Below are 18,812 nucleotides of genomic sequence, written 5' to 3'. Positions count from 1 at the left end.
CGTTGAATATAAATTGAAGAATTTCGCGAACATGGAAATGCCCCAGGGAGCAAAATCGCTCCTGTCCCTCAGTGAAGGACCGGAGCTCAAAATCAAATATTGCTTTGTCCTTGCAGGATTTTAACGACTTGATGATTTGAAGAGGTCCAAGGAGATGTGTTTTATCAAATGAATATAACTTGAAGTGCCGTCGTGAAGGAGAATGACCCAAGATGCAAAAATCACTCCTATCCCTCAGTCAGGGACCAGGGCGAAGTCTATTGTAGCTCCCGTCCCTCTCCCAGCGACCAGAGCAAAATCCTTCATAGGGCATGTTCTGGACGATGATCGAGCAAGTTTTAGGTTTCAAGGCAAGAAAGGAGGTCAATCAAACCCGTTGAAGATAAATTGAAGATTATAAAACATCAACAAGGGACCCAAATGCCCAAGTTCGCTCCTGTTCCTCAGTCAGGGACTAGAGCTATTTTTGTCTTAGACAAATTTCTTGCCAAGTTACAATGAATTCCAAGGCATGGATGAGTGAAAAGGTACATTACGAAATCGTTGAAGATAATTTTTGAAGGTGATAAAGTGAAATGAAGCCTACAGGACCAAGTTCGCTCCTGTCCCTCAGTCAGGGACCACAGCGATATTTTGATTATGATGCCTTTCCTCCAAGTTTAAACCACTCCAAGTCAAGGTGAAGGGTGGCGAGGATGTTTTAAAGCGTCTCAATCAAGCACAAAGCATCAAAGGTCGCTAACATTGAAAGATTTGTACCAAATACCCTAGTTCGCTCCTGTCCCTCAGGAAGGGACCAGAGCGAAATCCTCATAAGGCTCTAAATTTTGAAAGTTTATCAAGCATCAAGCGACCAAGGAGGATCAAGGGACTTTATTTTGCACGATCATAGCAATTGCAAGTTGAAGAAGGCAGAGACAAGCTCAAAACGTTGAAGTTCGCTCTTGTCCCTCAGGAAGGGACCAGAGCGATATTGATTATATTGGCCAAATCCTTCCAAAACCACGTTAAGTCAGGGTTATGTGAGATGATAAAAGGTCTAAGGTGTCTTTTGAAGATGATATACAAGGGTTTTGAACGTCAAAAGGCTATCAATTGAGCTAAAGAACTTATATCGCTCCTGTCCTTTGGACAAGGACCAAAGCGATTTTCATTAAAACCTTCATTTTCCTTCAAATGCATGTCAAGGCAGGGTCGCACAAGGTCAAGGTCGCCATTTGGAAGACTATGAACAAGAGACAAAGATCAAAAGTTTGCAAATTTGAGCCAGGACACAAGGATCGCTCCTGTCCCTCTCCAGGGGACCAGGGCGATATTTGCCAAAACACTTGTTATCCTTTGAAGATCACGTTAAAGCAAAGTTGTACAAGGTTTAAAACATCATTTGGAAGGTGATACAAAGGAGGTGAACGTTAAGATGTTACCAATTTGAGCTTGAAATGAAAAAACATCAAGATCGCTCCTGTCCCTCTCCAAGGGACCAGGGCGATATCACATCAAAGAGCACTCGTTCACACAAGCAAGACACTCAAGTTCGAAATCCCTAGCGAAAATGGCAAATTCAACGTGGAGATGAAGACTTTGAACGTCAAAAATGCAAGGATCAAGACAAAGTTAATGGATCGCTCCTGTCCCTCAGTCAGGGACCAGGGCGATGAGGTTTGAATCTTCCCACTTTTCTATTTTTGGCGCTAAACAAACATTTTTAAATTTATTTTAAATGCTAAAATCGATAACTTTGAAAATTCAATTAAATGGCTTTTAAAATATAGCGCAAAATATTAATTAATTATTTTTTGCCTTGTAAGAAAAATCGAATTTATTAATTGATAAACGATGGCATTTAATAATTAATTATTAATCAATTAAAAAATTAAATGGAGCGCTTGGTTTATGAAGGTCGGCTTTTATTATTTATTTAAAAATCATTTTTAATTGCCTATTTTTACCAAGTCGGCCTTAGGGTGAATATGAGGTGAGCGCTATAAAGGGAGGGTGAAAATCTTCATTTTCACATTATCATTTTATCATCTCATATGCGATCAAAGGGAGAAGTGCGAATTGTGTTTGAAAGTGCGAATTTATATCCAAAGGTGGCGCTAATATCAATCCAAGGAGGTGCGAACTTAGTTTTTATTTGGGCGAAGCTTGCTAAAAGACGTCAAAGATATTGGAGACTACGTCAAGGACTTAAAAGGTGGCGAAGTTGCTATTTTGAAGAGGAGATCACGTTGAGACCATATAATGTTAATTTTACCTAGGCGAATTCTTCTATTTTGCATTCTAGAGTTAGCTCTCATATGAGGTATGGCGATATTGGTTTTATTGTTTTAAATTTTAAACGTTGATCGTCATAGCTTAAATTTTGAATTTTGAAATTTTGATTTCCCTAGCTCAATCATTTTTTAGGAAATGATAACTCAAGGACTTATCATGAAGTTTCCTAAAAATTATTCTCTAATCTATATTATTTATTGCAAGATCTAGTTTCTCATTATAAAATGTTGTGTAGGTATGGCAATCCCGAAGGCGGGAGCATCCACCAGTCGTCCAGCTCTCATGAAGGAAGATCAAAAGACCGAAGAAGTGGAGACGAAGATCGTGTCAAAGTGGAGCAACATTGGAGATACTAACTTGGGTAACTTTAGCACGAAGAAGTTTCGAGAGGTCCCTTACATTGGCAAGCCATCACCTGTCGCCCGGAGAATAATCGAGAGTGGCATCATTAAGGCGGCCGGCTTTCCTCCAGCTGTTCAGTGCCATGAGTTGATGATCGAGTGTGCTCATCATTATGACCCTCAGTCCAGAACGATCGTGTCCAATGAAGGAAACACTTTGGCGTAACTTTCAGAGGAAGCTATAAGTGAAGCTTTTCATCTGCCAGAGCACAGAGACATGATATACAAGAGCATAGAAGGAGCCAGGTCAATGTACGAAGATGATCCAGATGCTTGCCTAAGCATAATTAACAAGAACTGGCTACTCAAGAGTCATCCCCGTCTAAGCAAGATCCCGAACACACCGCACAGAATTGATTTCCAAGAGGAGTACAGAGATTTGATTACCATGCTCAACCGAGTTACAGGAGCCCCTCACGCCTTCTATTTTGAGAGGTGGATGTTCTACTTCATCCAGGTGATCGTTCAAGGGAAAGGTACAATACATTGGGCTAGAATGATTAACCATTGCTTGGACGTATAGTTGAGGAGACTCAAGGCTACCAAGTCCTTCCACATGAGTTCATACGTCATCTATGCCTTGATTAGGAGTTTTGAGTACGCAGGACTACCTCACAGAGGAGTGATTGGAAGAGGACCCGACGAGGTCAGAGCTGGTGATTCCTATGCCTACTTGCATCATCCGCCAGGGAGAAACTACAAGTTAGTTAATGATACCTTCACAATGAACATCACAAGGACGTTGCAAGGCGGGATTCATAATAGATTATCTCAGGATGCACAGGAATTAGTAAAGAGGTACGGTGCTTGGTTTATTCAGTTTCCGAAGTTCACTTATATTAGAGTGCATGGATGTCCTTTACCTCCATACATGTTGCCGAGATATCCGACAGACAGAATTGTGTTACTTGAAGTAACAAGACAGTTGGCAGCATATGCGAAGGCATTCAGACACAGACATGGGAATGGAGTTCCAGTACCTATCATTTTGGGTAACTCAGTTGAGGTATGTCCTAATGCTTTAGCTATGGATGACGCAGAGAAGGAGTTAGCCTTCTATTCTTTTTCATCCTTTGCTTTGAGAGAAAGCTTTGATCCACATGGACATTTAGAGGAGACATTCGGTAGGAAGTTTAAGCATGAGTACCAAATAGAAGATTTTATGATGAATCTCTTAGATGATCTTGAAGTGAAACGAAAAATGCATTCTAGATTGCCTTTGGATTTCATCAGGAAATGCAAGATTTACAGAGTCGCCGACCAAGCTCAGGACAGTGGCAGACATATCCAGTCATCCTATGATCGAGAAAGCAAATCAGTAAGGTTAGATTGGAATGAGCCCGAGGTCGTGGATTTAGATGCTTTGATGGCTCCAGTCTTGTCTTGTACTCGCAGTTGGGTTGACGTACAACATCAGAAGTTGAGAGAGCAAGGCATAGCTATGACTTTCACTTTGGAAGAGAAGCCAGCCGAAGGTGGAGCTAGTGTGAGTGAAGGCAATCCTAATCCTAGAAATTCAGGAGAAGGCAACCTTCGATGTGCCAGTGAGGGCAATCTCCATCCAATAGGTTCGAAGAGGAAAGAAAGATCAAAAAAGAAGGAGTCTTCCAAGAAGAAACAAGGGGCCAATCGAGATCATTCATCCGGTACATCTTCTAGACCAGAGAAGGGGACACTTCAAGTGGAAGAATCTATGGAGTCGATGGTACAGAACGATAGGCAGGAAGAAGGATAGGCACAACAAGGTTCACCAGATGGATCTCTCCAGGATTATGAGCTAGATGAAGACAATGAGATGACATCTCCTCCCAGACAAGAAGAAGTAGTACATAAGGAAATTCAAGTTCAAGAGACAAGATCGGCTATCCGAGATTGGTTGAAGGAAAGATTAACTAAGGTGATTGTGATAGAAGACGAAGATAATGCAATTGATTTGGAAAGCCTTGTTGGACGTTCTCACGAAGTAGCAGAGAAGAGGAAGGCTACCAAGATGTCCAAGATGATTCGAGATGAGACTGGATCCAGAAAACTGCAGATAGCTACACCGGCAATAGACAAATATGAAGGTGAGATCCTAGTAGACGAATATGATATACAGACTTTTGAGCTAGGACCATCCACAGTGGAGCAGACATTGGATGATGCCACTGACTCGTTTGAAGCATTGAAAGACAAGCTTAGAGAAGAAATGGAAAAGAATAGAAAGCTTGAGAGAGAGGTCGGTGCATGGAGGATATATTCAGTCATATCAATGAACCTTTGGGACGTCAGGATCCAGTTAGATCACCAGTGCAGGCACTTCCCCTTCAATCGATCAATGAGGCAGAAAGGTTCAGGAATATGGTCCAGCGTACGAGTACTTGGATGGATAAATCTCATACAGTTGTCGTAGAATTTGTAACAAGGATGATGAAGACTATTCATCAGGCTATCCAGGTTCTTGAAATAATCCACAATTTGATGATAACAGTAGCCGCATTTGCTCATACCAAAGATGTTATCATTCCTGTCTTGCAGGTAATTAGACACACATCAAGGAGGGTCTTAACGCAAGAAAAGATCTTAGATGGAGGACCTCACAGTTTGCTTCAGTGGTCAACCTTACTCCATATGAAGAGTGTTCTCTTCGAGGACATCAGTGTTAAATGTAGCCAAGTTGAGGAGGTGATCAACCCGATCCAGGACAGAGTATTTGAGGTACTTCGTACCATTCTTGGCAGGAGGATCGAGGTCGAGACAGATGTGGATATGCAAGAATTAGAGGATAGAATCAAGGTCATCATTTGTAAGGACGCCAATGTCACAGACGAGCAATATGATCAGATGTTCGCCACCATGCTCCTGATTGAAAGAACAAAGGAACTTGAATCTTCATGGGACGCAGCTCTTCTAGACGCATTTGATCAAGTCATCCACTTGGAAGAAAGTATGAAGAATCTTCCCGAGATTCCAATTGCTGAGATCGAAGGAATCGTGTCAAGATTCATTGCATATGCTAAAAAAGAGAATTGGAAAGGGAATAAGATTCTAGATGATAGGTTGTTATAGATGACATGGCACCTTAATTGTCATTGGTTTATGTCTCCTAGGTTTTTTTGCCAAATTTAATATTTGGCTATGCATTTAATATTGTTCAATAAAAAGGAGGCCATTTGTAACAAACCCTAATTAGGGTTTAGGTGTCATGATCTTGACCGTTGATCTACTTTCAATCTGGACCTTTCATTGTAATTGAGGATGCTATATATACCCTCATTTTCATTTCATTTGTAATAGAGGTAATAGTTAGATATCAGAGAGTTTGTTGTAGTAGAGAGATTAGAGTTAGAAGCAATTTTACTTTGTAGTAAGATTGAGTTTGAGGAAAGGAATTCAAGCAATTGTTGTACATGATGACTTGGAAATCAATGAAATATTGAAGTTATGGTGTTTTGTTGCAACTTTCTTGGTTATCTTCATGGTTGTTCAATTCATTTGAATCATGCTCAATCAAAGTAGTGTGTTAATTTGAAGGACATAGTGTGAGACTTGATCTTTGGTAGGATTCGTTTTCCATACCACTAGCTTCTTGCTGATTGTAGGAACGCCTTGCGTGGTCGACTGGATATATTTGAATCACTTAACCTTCAATCATTATTGTATCTTGGATATGTACCTTCGTGGTAGTGTCTTTGATCTTTGATGCATTGAAAATCATTTTGTTACCTTAGAAGATCGCATCAATTTCAATTGAGTTGTTATCTTATGGCAAAATTGAAGTTGGTTGAATCTTGCCAAGTCTTGTCTACATGAAGTCATTCTTAGGGTTAGACTAGATTAGATCTCTTGCAAGCCCTATCCTTTTGTTATTTTTTGAAAATCTTCTTAGTTTAGTAAAATTTTGGAAATTCGGAGTGTGAGATCCCCTTAAGGATACAGTAAATCACATCATACCGCTGGAAGCTTATCCACACATAGAGACCCTACTAACCAGAACATTGGAGTCATCCTAACTGATCCTTCATGCGAATCTTCAGCAGTTAGAGACTTTTTTCAAGAGAGGATAAGATGCCTTTAGGTATTTTATTCTGTGTATGATGGTGTACAAAATACACGTCAACAAAATTGGCGCTAGAAGGAGGGCTTGAACCTCCGAATTTCTGAAAGTCCAAATTTTTTGAAAGGAAATACATTGCAAACATGATCATGAAGTACGATGGTGTTGCCACATGAAGGACTAAATCAAGTAGTACAACCGAATTTGCAGATAGGCAATACTCAAGAAGATATCGTTTTAGGATTGAACCAAGTGGTGTGGAACGCAAGGAGAAGTCAAGTTGAGTATAACAGAGTCAGAATTATCTTGGAACAAGAGGAAGATAGGGCCGAAGAACATCAAAGGGTCGTAGCTAGAGAACTTCGCAATCAAAGGAACCCACAATAATCCTCGCAAGACTTCACGCTGGATCGCATTGGTTCATTCTCGCCCGAGAAACATCAAAGATTATTGAGGTCCACACCAGGCATCAAGAATCTAAGTGAGCTTCAGTTTACTTCTAAGGCAAAGCGAGTCAAAAGGGAAGACACTCCCAAAGAATTCGAACTAAGATTGGAAGAATCTCCTGAGTCATCACAAGTTCTTCAAGAACAAGTGCAAGCGGCGATCCAATCCAGTATCCAGGCAATCTCTCAAGCGAAGCTCCAAGCTAGTTCATCAAGTTCAGTTTCAAATTCTCAAGCTTCAAAGAGTACGATGGCTCAACGTGCTCCGCCTCCTCCTCCTCCTCCTCATATACTTAATGGTGCGACTTGGCTAGTCAACAATCCATCACCGTTGGAATTTGCAGTTTATCATGATATGCCGAAGAATCCAGAGCATTTTTGTTCCAAGTTCAATGTCAGTGATTTCCATCGCATAACAGAAGATCATATCAAGATGTTCGTGGACCTTCTTCGTAACAGACAAATTGAATATGGAGATGTAGCATGTAGACTTTTTCCCTACTCATTAGGAGAAGAGGCATACTTTTGGTTCATTCACTTGCCTACAGGATCCATCAGGACTTGGGACGCGATGAAATATGTATTCATTGCCAAATTTGGTATACCAACTACACCAGCTGAGTTATATAGGCAATTTGTTGAAGTCCGAAGGAGAGAACATGAACCCATTACTTCTTTCAACAACAGATTTCACCGCGCATACACAATGCTACGTCCTCCTTATCTCATTGCAGATCCAAGAGAAATTTACTATGGAGCTTTAGATCATCTCACTGCTATGTTTGTAAGGACGCATCCGACTCCGAATGATCTAAATGCGGCCTATGCAAAGGCTATTGAAGTAAGTAAGCACATGGGACAAAATATCACTGGGCCACTACTACACATGGGACCTGTCGCAGCACCGAACTAGATGCAGGCAGTTGGTAAAGCATTGGCCAACCAAACTCCAGTCATGAATCCAATTCCGCAAGCGACATATCCAAGCGTACAGCTGGCAAATCAGTTGGTCCTTCACCCTGGAGCTCCAATTTCTCAAGCTCCACCAGCACAACCTGTGTACCTACAAAATGCCACAAGTTCATCAAGGACACAAGAGGAAAAGGACGAAATGAAAGAGTTGATAGAACAAGTCAAGAAGCTGTCAACTGAGGTGACTCACCTGAGGAACCAGAATAACCAACTCCAAGGCATGCAAAGGATCAACCATGGCCAACATGCGAACAATCAAAATTTCCAAGGAAACAACAATCAAGGTTTCAGAAACAATTACCAAGGAAATAATAACCAAGGCTTCTAGAGGAGACCATGGAATACGGCTCCCAATAATGGAAATGTGGTGACGCCACTAGATAATCCACCAAATTCACAGAGTCAAGAAAATCCTTCTACAAGCAAAGTGTTTCTAGCAGAGGCAACCTTGTCCAGTTGGTGTAGACTCCACAATACAAACCAACATTCTGAGTTACAGTGTCCTGAGTTCAAGATCGCGGCTGACATTTTCCAACAAGAGATGCACAACACTGATCCACCTGAAAATCCACCCATGACAGGATACGAAATGGTTCCAACCACGCAGTACGGTCAAGCCCTGATTGTTGAAAGCTGCAAATATTCACAAGGAGAAATTAGTCAAGTACAAAATGGGAGATTTCCACCAGAATCTGCTAATGGACCTATGGTACCTCCAGGATCCCAGTTCCCACCTGCATCTGCAAATGGACCTGTAGAGGATTCAGAATATTATTTTCCACCATTGAACAATAGTGTCTTAGTAGAAGGGATAAAAGAGGTATTTCACCAATCTTCAGGAGGTGCGAACCAAAGGGTTTATCATAGAAATCAAAGAAACCAAGAACCCCTAACTACGTCGATCCCTCTAAACAATTTCTCTACTCCGCCGGATCCCCAAGCCAGCAACATTCCGGAGTATCCACAGAACATGCAAGAATACAGACAGAGGAATATTGTACCTCCCATGGGCAATGAAATGAAAAGATTTGCCGCGTTGGTGTTGGATGAACTCAAGAAAGTTAAAGTTAGTCTACCACTTTACGAGTTGCTCAAGGTGTCAGAAATCAAAGATGCACTGATCAATAGCCTAAGTGAGTCTAATATAGTAAGGTCAAATGTTCAAGACTCAACCAACAGAGCTCAAGCTATTATCAACGTGACCCAAGAGGAAGCCGCTGACCAAGGACAATCCGAACAAAACGAATGCATGGTCCAGACCATAACCTTCCCGGCCAAAAAGGAAGACATGCTGGAAGGAAAAGTGTTACTCAAAAGAGGTGAGACTAAGAAAACCCAGCCTACTATTAAAGAAGGCCTCGCCACTAGTCAGACTCTTCCAGAAAAGGAAGTAGCGATCAAGAAAGACGTGGTCAAGAAAGGAAAATCCACAAACAAAGCCTGTCACTCAAAAGAGGAGAGTCTAACAAAGGACGATCATTCAAAGATCAATGAAGTCAAACATCAAAGTGAAGAGTCCTCAGTCCCTTCCCAAGGAAAGGACGAACCAGCACCGTTCCTGCTATCAGTTAGAATATTTGGAAAATTACTACACAATTGCCTTTATGATTCAGGAGCTTCCAGTAATGTGATGCCCCTGGCTGTCTGTCAAAGACTAGGTATAACTCCCGCTCCTACTAAGAGAAAGGTCACTCAGTTGGACAAGACAGAGGTTCCAGTCATGGGCGAATTGAACAACATCCACATGCAATTGGCCGTAGACTCGAGAGTCCAAAACTTCATAGATATTTCGGTAGTGGATATTCCAGATTCATATGGGATGCTCCTAAGTCGAGATTGGTCGTGAAAATTGAATGGATATGTATCGATTGATTTCGCACACATGTGGTTACCATGGAGAGGAGTCCCGAACCAAATCAAGATCGATAGCACTCCAAGGTTGAGATTGATGATAACTGAATATGGGGAAGACAATGAAGTCCTGTTTTTAGAATCTGACTTGGGGACATATAAGCCTAAAGTGGAGGAAGTCTTGATGATGCAAGATATACAAAATAAAGATAGCCAGCAAGAGGTGACAGAGTCTACAGAGATGGTCATTGAAAGCGATCAAGGATCTGACCAAGAAGATGAAGGCATGTTTGAAAATTTCAGGAGATTCGTACATAGAAATATCCAGCAAAGTGTGAGACTTGGCAAATTAGCATCTGTCCGAGATTTGCTTCTTCCGAATTGGTGTAGAATTCACAATGCCGTACATTCAGAACTATCTTGTGCTTTATGCCAGACTGCATTGGAGCAAGTATACAAAAGAGCCCCACAGACACTGATCTTAGAAGAAATCCAAGATTCAGAGAATGAAAGCTCTACAGAGACCGAGAGTTCTGTGGAAGATGAAACCTTATCCGATACATCAACTGAAAGTCAGGAAAGTCCAGAGATAGAAAATCAAGAAAACGCAATATGGACATTAAGGTTCGACGGATCTAAATCTAAACAAGGATCTGGAGCCGGCTATGAATTAATTAGCCCAACAGGAGAAACCTACCTTGCGGCTCATAGATTGTAGTTCCCTTGCACCAACAACGTAGCTGAATATGAATCCTTGATCCATGGACTATTATTAGCCATCAAGAAGGGGGCGAAAATACTGCAAGTATATGGAGACTCAGAAATAGCAATAAGGCAAATCAGGAAGCAGTATGTTTGCCATGACAAAAGATTGACCAGGTACAGAAATCAAGTCTGGGATCTCATTGAAAGTTTTGAAGCTTTCAATATCAATTTGATTTATAGACATCAGAATCAAGTGGCCAATTCACTTGCACAGGCCGCTAGTTCTTTGATACCATTAGCAATGGAAGGATTGAAGAAGTTCACAGTTGAATTAGTATTAGTTCCTTCAATCCCAGACAACATTACCAATTTCCAAGTTTTCGAGGATGACAAGCACATCCTGGACTTCTTAACCAACACAGATGTCTTCTTAACACAGATCATCGATGAAGAAGAGGTGGGAGAAGCAGAATTTGATGCAGAAGGTGTCCTGAACTTAAAGACAAACACTATTCCAAAAGGAATGGTAGAATTAGAGAGAATTTTTGATCCTGACAAGTTAAAAGAAAAGAAGAACCACAACACGGAGGGAAACATGTGCGACACGGTCAATCTAGGTGATGATATACAAGCTAAAAATGTATTCATTGGTAAGTCCTGCACAGCAACTGAAAGAGATGGAATCTTGAAAAACATGAGAGACTTCCCAGATGTCATTGCGTGGAGTTATGAAGATCTCAAGACCTATGACACTGCAATTATTACTCATACAATCCCATTGAAGCCAGGAAGCAAGCCATTCAGGCAGAGGCAAAGGCCGGTTAATCCTTTATTGGAACCTTTGATATATCAAGAAGTAAAGAAACTGCTCTCAGCCAAGATCATCTTCCCAGTAAGACACTCGACGTGGGTCGCCAACCTGGTACCTGTTAGAAAGAAAAATGGAGAGATTAGATTGTGTGTTGATTTCAGAAATCTCAACCGAGCATCAGAGAAAGATAATTATCCGCTACCATCATTAGATGAAGTATTGCAGATCGTCAATGGATCACAGATGATGTCCTTTCTAGATGGATATTCGGGATACAATCAAGTCCTAGTCGAACCTGAAGACCGACTGAAGACCGCTTTCACCACCAAATGGGGAACATTTGCCTATAAGAGGATGCCTTTTGGACTCATAAATGCCGGGGCCACATTCCAGAGAGCTATGGATATCGTGTTCAGAGATTTAATTGGTAAATGTATTGTTATATATATGGATGACATCACAGTTTTTTCCAGGCAAAGGGAAGATCATGTGGACGACTTAAGAAGAGTCTTCCAAAGGTGCAGAAGATACGGTGTCTCCCTCAATCCAAAGAAATGTATATTTGGGGTCACAGAAGGAAAGCTTTTAGGACATGTCATTTCAGAAAAGGGAATATCCATCGATCCTGAAAGAGTGAAAGCCATATCCACTATCAATTTGCCAGCTAGCAAGAAGGAACTCAAGTCATTTTTTGGCAAGATTAACTTTGTCCAAAAATTCATTACCGGATTTGCCGAGATTGTCAGACCTTTGAATGAGATGTTGAAGAAGGATGCAAAAATTGAATGGACTCCACAAGCCAAAAGGGCGTTTGAAGAAATAAAGACCACAATTACAGAGGCACCAGTATTAATCAGTCCAGATTATCTCAAGCCCTTCTATCTATATTCCTTCGCTTCTGATTACACTTGTGCCGCTATTCTCACCCAGAGAAGTGAAGAAAGGGATGAGAATCCAATTGCATTTATGAGCACCCCATTGAAAGATGCAGAACTTAGATATCCCAATATTGAAAAGCAAGCATATGCCCTAGTAAAGGCCATTAAGAAATCCAGACATTACCTCCTGAGGGCCAAGATTTTTGCAATAGTGCCTGATGCAGCAGTCAAGACTCTTCTCATGCAAAATGAACTAGGAGAGAGAAGAGGAAAGTGGTTCGCCATTATCCAAGAGTTTGATATTGAAATTCAACCCATGAAACTTGTTCGAGGACAAGCTTTAGTGCAGACATTGGCGATTGATGGACCAGGATTAGTCCAACAAGTTTATGAATTAGAAGATGTCACACCTGATGAATGGTATAAAGATATTGTGACATACTTACTTAATCACAAATGTCCTGCTCGAATGACGCCTACACAGAAGAGAGCACTAAGAATGAAGTGTCAACACTACATGCTTCAAGGGTCTGTTTTATATCGCAGAAATCATGAAGGAGTATATCTGAGGTGTGTCGGCAAAGATGAAGCAAAACAGATAATTGAACATTTTCATTCCAAGTTTGGAACCAGACATGGAGCCAACCTCGCTACAGCTCACCAGATCCTAAGAGCAGGATATTACTGGCCTACACTTTTCAAAGATACATTTAATCACATCAGGACTTGCCATACATGTCAAGTCGCAGCTTTTAGAGAAAGGAATCCTGCCATGCCACTGAATCCAGTGATTGAAGCTAGACCATTTGCTAAATGGGGAATGGATTTTATTGGTGTTATTAACCCCGCATCCTCAGCACAACACAAGTACATCATTACAGCTACAGATTATTGTACCAGATGGTCAGAGGCACAAGCACTTAAAGTTTGCACTACTGAAGTTGTAATCAAATTCCTGGAGGAAAACATAATCACAAGGTTTGGATGTCCTTATGCGTTGGTTTGCGACAATGGGTCGGCATTCACATCATTGAGATTCTCAAATTGGGCTTTTGAATACGGAATAACCCTTAAGTTTTCATCAAATTATTATCCTCAGGGTAATGGGTTAGCTGAGTCTACTAACAAAAATTTACTCAGCGTTATCAAGAAATTATTAGAGAGAAGTCCGAGGGAATGGCATACACAATTGAGATTCGCTTTATGGGCGGATAGAATCAGAACAAAGAACGCATTAGGCATTTCACCTTATTTTCTGGTTTATGGCCAAGACCCAGTCTTCCCCATGCAACTTAGGATCCCGACTTTGAAATTTATTTAGGAGTACATGGAAGACACTGATGCGGTCCAAGCCCGACTGACGCAGTTAATGAATTTGGAAGAAAAAAGAGATCAAGCGTTAGAAAACTTTGCAAAACACCAAGGAGTGGTGAAGAGATGGTTCGATCGACAAGCAAGAGTCAAGGCGTTCCGGATTTCAGATCTTGTCCTGTATTGGGACAAAGCACATGAGAAATGAGGAGAACATGATAAGTTTGATAAGCTCTGGAAAGGCCCTTATCAAATTTCAGAGATATTGGGAGAAAATGCATTTAGGTTGCAGACTTTAATTGGAGAAGACATCCCGTTGCCTGTCAATGGGAGGTATCTCAAACATTATTTCCAGTCCTGAAATGCTCAAGGCCTTCCCTTGTACATAGTTAGTTTAGTTTGCTTTGGTTGTTTTTTCGTTTGTTCATTTTTCTTTTTTGTTTTTGTTTTGCTTTTGTTTTTTGTTTTGTTTTTTTTAGTTTAGGTGTTTTTGTTTTAGGTTAGTTGTTTTGTCCTGAGGGGTATCCATTTGACATTGGGTGATTTTGTCATGTAACGCTCTGACTTCCCGCTAGGTTGTTGGTTGCATTTGGAAAATCATGAGGTCTTTTGGAATTACAAAGGGAGTTTCTTTTAATAAAGCTTTGAGTCAGGACGTATTTGCATTGAAGTAGATTAGCTTATTGAACTCACGTATTTTTGTCCTCCAGTTATTATATCTTTACACACTTATAATCTCCGAGTCATTATGGTTTCCAGGCGAAGCTGTGATCAGTGAAAAATCTAAAGTCTAACTTCAGTGCCACCGCAATCCTCAAACCCTAGTGAGTTTCACTACTCACGAGCCAAAGAATTGACGGAACTGAAAAGCAGTATCAAAAGTGAAAAGATGAGAAAATGAAAGGAGAAAAGGAAAGAAAATGAGCTAAAAAGAAATATCAAATTGGCTAAAGGGAATTTACGAGTAACTCCATCGGGGCTATAGACGCCTGGCCGGCAATGGAGCAATGTTCGTGAGCTTGCGGCGATAACCTTGTCGGGACTATGGACATCTGACTGGCAGCGAGGCTCTATCCAGGATGCTTTTGGAGTTTAGACGAACTACGTAGCTTGTCACAGGGGAACCTGAAGATCATGATTGTCTTGTTGAGGGGAATTAACGCATTTGCACACACATGGGTAACTGTGGACTTGATACTTTGTCTCAATATGATGGTCTCTTCTTGTAAGTGTTTCTTAACTCTTGGTTTTGCTGAGGGAGATTTTCTGAGTTTTCTTCTAGGAAGATTGATTCCCAAATGTTTTTCAACATTTCTCAGTGGTGTCACCAGATGTTGTGACCATTTCACACATCGCCCCATGCAAATGGGGACCCCCCTCTTTTTTCTCGTTTTTCGCTCGCCTTTCGCTTCGTTTTTTAGGGTTTTGTTAGTTTGTCAGTTGTCTGGATTTAGGGTCAAGCCTTAAGGTTTCCATTACCATCTTTTCAGGCCAGAATCCAGTCAGTTTTGAGAGCTTTTTGAGCTTCCTTTTGTAGGATGCAATTTTGAATTAAATGAATTCGCCAGAATGGTCTATTTTCAATTGGAATGTTGAATGCAGAGTCTAAATTTGTCTAAGTGTTGATGATGAAATGTGAATTTTTTTGTCTAATTGAGTAATTTTGGCTAAATTTTGAGTTTTTTGATTTTTGATCCTGGGCATTGGGAATGATTTGTTTTTTGCCTCGTGAAGTGATTAAATTTGTGAAATCTTGATATTTTGGCCTGTAGGAGCAAAATCGCTCCTGTCCCTCAGTCAAGGACCGGAGCTCGTTTTCAAAAACCTCACTGTCTCTGCAGGATCAAGATGATTTTTCGATTGGAGGTAATAAAGAAAGGCGTGATCTTTCCATTGAATATAAATTGAAGAATTTCGTGAACACGGAAATGCCCCAGGGAGCAAAATCGCTCCTGTCCCTCAGTGAAGGACCGGAGCTCAAAATCAAATATTGCTTTGTCCTTGCAGGATTTTAACGACTTGATGATTTGAAGAGGTCCAAGGAGATGTGTTTTATCAAATGAATATAACTTGAAGTGCCGTCGTGAAGGAGAATGACCCAAGATGCAAAAATCACTCCTGTCCCTCAGTCAGGGACCAGGGCGAAGTCTATTGTAGCTCCCGTCCCTCTCCCAGCGACCAGAGCAAAATCCTTCATAGGGCATGTTCTGGACGATGATCGAGAAAGTTTTAGGTTTGAAGGCAAGAAAGGAGGTCAATAGAACCCGTTGAAGATAAATTGAAGATTATAAAACATCAACAAGGGACCCAAATGCCCAAGTTCGCTCCTGTTCCTCAGTCAGGGACTAGAGCTATTTTTGTCTTAGACAAATTTCTTGCCAAGTTACAATGAATTCCAAGGCATGGATGAGTGAAAAGGTACATTACGAAATCGTTGAAGATAATTTTTGAAGGTGATAAAGTGAAATGAAGCCTACAGGACCAAGTTCGCTCCTGTCCCTCAGTCAGGGACCAGGGCGATATTTTGATTATGATGCCTTTCCTCCAAGTTTAAACCACTCCAAGTCAAGGTGAAGGGTGGCGAGGATGTTTTAAAGCGTCTCAATCAAGCACAAAGCATCAAAGGTCGCTAACATTGAAAGATTTGTACCAAATACCCTAGTTCGCTCCTGTCCCTCAGGAAGGGACCAGAGCGAAATCCTCATAAGGCTCTAAATTTTGAAAGTTTATCAAGCATCAAGCGACCAAGGAGTATCAAGGGACTTTATTTTGCATGATCATAGCAATTGCAAGTTGAAGAAGGCAAAGACAAGCTCAAAACGTTGAAGTTCACTCCTGTCCCTCAGGAAGGGACCAGAGCGATATTGATTATATTGGCCAAATCCTTCCAAAACCACGTTAAGTCAGGGTTATGCGAGATGATAAAAGGTCTAAGGTGTCTTTTGAAGATGATATACAAGGGTTTTGAACGTCAAAAGGCTATCAATTGAGCTAAAGAACTTATATCGCTCCTGTCCTTTGGACAAGGACCAAAGCGATTTTCATTAAAACCTTCATTTTCCTTCAAATGCATGTCAAGGCAGGGTTGCACAAGGTCAAGGTCACCATTTGGAAGACTATGAACAAGAGACAAAGATCAAAAGTTTGCAAATTTGAGCCAGGACACAAGGATCGCTCCTGTCCCTCTCCAGGGGACCAGGGCGATATTTGCCAAAACACTTGTTATCCTTTGAAGATCACGTTAAAGCAAAGTTGTACAAGGTTTAAAACATCATTTGGAAGGCGATACAAAGGAGGTGAACGTTAAGATGTTACCAATTTGAGCTTGAAATGAAAAAACATCAAGATCGCTCCTGTCCCTCTCCAAGGGACCAGGGCGATATCACATCAAAGAGCACTCGTTCACACAAGCAAGACACTCAAGTTCGAAATCCCTAGCGAAAATGGCAAATTCAATGTGGAGATGAAGACTTTGAACGTCAAAAATGCAAGGATCAAGACAAAGTTAATGGATCGCTCCTGTCCCTCAGTCAGGGACCAGGGCGATGAGGTTTGAATCTTCCCACTTTTCTATTTTTGGCGCTAAACAAACATTTTTAAATTTATTTTAAATGCTAAAATCGATAACTTTGAAAATTCAATTAAATGGCATTTAAAATATAGCGCAAAATATTAATTAATTGTTTTTTGCCTTGTAAGAAAAATTGAATTTATTAATTGATAAACGATGGCATTTAATAATTAATTATTAATCAATTAAAAAATTAAATGGAGCGCTTGGTTTATGAAGGTCGGCTTTTATTATTTATTTAAAAATCATTTTTAATTGCCTATTTTTACCAAGTCGGCCTTAGGGTGAATATGAGGTGAGCGCTATAAAGGGAGGGTGAAAATCTTCATTTTCACATTATCATTTTATCATCTCATATGCGATCAAAGGGAGAAGTGCGAATTGTGTTTGAAGGTGCGAATTTTAGTTCAAGCAAGGTGGTGCGAATTTATATCCAAAGGTGGCGCTAATATCAATCCAAGGAGGTGCGAACTTAGTTTTTATTTGGGAAAAGCTTGCTAAAAGACGTCAAAGATATTGGAGAGTACGTCAAGGACTTAAAAGGTGGCGAAGTTGCTATTTTGAAGAGGAGATCACGTTGAGACCATATAACGTTAATTTTGCCTAGGCGAATTCTTCTATTTTGCATTCTAGAGTTAGCTCTCATCTGAGGTATGACGATATTGGTTTTATTGTTTTAAATTTTAAACGTTGATCGTCATAGCTTAAATTTTGAATTTTGAAATTTTGATTTCCCTAGCTCAATCATTTTTTAGGAAATGATAACTCAAGGACTTATCATGAAGTTTCCTAAAAATTATTCTCTAATCTATATTATTTATTGCAAGATCTAGTTTCTCATTATGAAATGTTGTGTAGGTATGGCAACCCCGAAGGCGGGAGCATCCACCAGTCATCCAGCTCTCATGAAGGAAGATCAAAAGACCGAAGAAGTGGAGACGAAGATCATGTCAAAGTGGAGCAACATTGGAGATACTAACTTGGGTAACTTCAGCACGAAGAAGTTTCGAGAGGTCCCTTACATTGGCAAGCCATCACCTGTCGCCCGGAGAATAATCGAGAGTGGCATCATTAAGGTGGCCGGCTTTCCTCCAGCTATTCAGTGCCATGAGTTGATGATCGAGTGTGCTCGTCATTATGACCCTCAGTCCAGAATGATCGTGTCCAATGAAGGAAACACTTTGGCGTACCTTTCAGAGGAAGCTATAAGTGAAGCTTTTCATCTGCCAGAGCACAGAGACATGATATACAAGAGCATAGAAGGAGCCAGGTCAATGTACGAAGATGATCCAGATGCTTGCCTAAGCATAATTAACAAGAACTGGCTAGTCAAGAGTCATCCCCGTCTAAGCAAGATCCCGAACACACCGCACAGAATTGAATTCCAAGAGGAGTAGAGAGATTTGATTACCATGCTCAACCGAGTTACAGGAGCCCCTCATGCCTTCTATTTTGAGAGGTGGATGTTCTACTTCATCCAAGTGATCGTTCAAGGGAAAGGTACAATACATTGGGATAGAATGATTAGCCATTGCTTGGACGTACAGTTGAGG

The 18,812-nt window shown here is 40.8% G+C and overlaps 1 protein-coding gene across 3 annotated transcripts in view; it reads right to left on the bottom strand.

Annotated features, from left to right (window-relative positions):
• LOC131053394 (probable LRR receptor-like serine/threonine-protein kinase At1g56130) overlaps positions 1-18,812 on the bottom strand; it is a 130,479-nt gene that overhangs the window by 96,139 nt on the left and 15,528 nt on the right. The gene's annotated exons all lie outside the window — the stretch shown is intronic.

This window comes from Cryptomeria japonica, chromosome 11 (assembly GCF_030272615.1).
Source record: "Cryptomeria japonica chromosome 11, Sugi_1.0, whole genome shotgun sequence".
Classification (NCBI taxonomy): Eukaryota; Viridiplantae; Streptophyta; class Pinopsida; order Cupressales; family Cupressaceae; genus Cryptomeria; species Cryptomeria japonica.
Note: the sequence above shows the minus strand (reverse complement) of the source record. Positions and strands in the feature narration are given on the sequence as shown.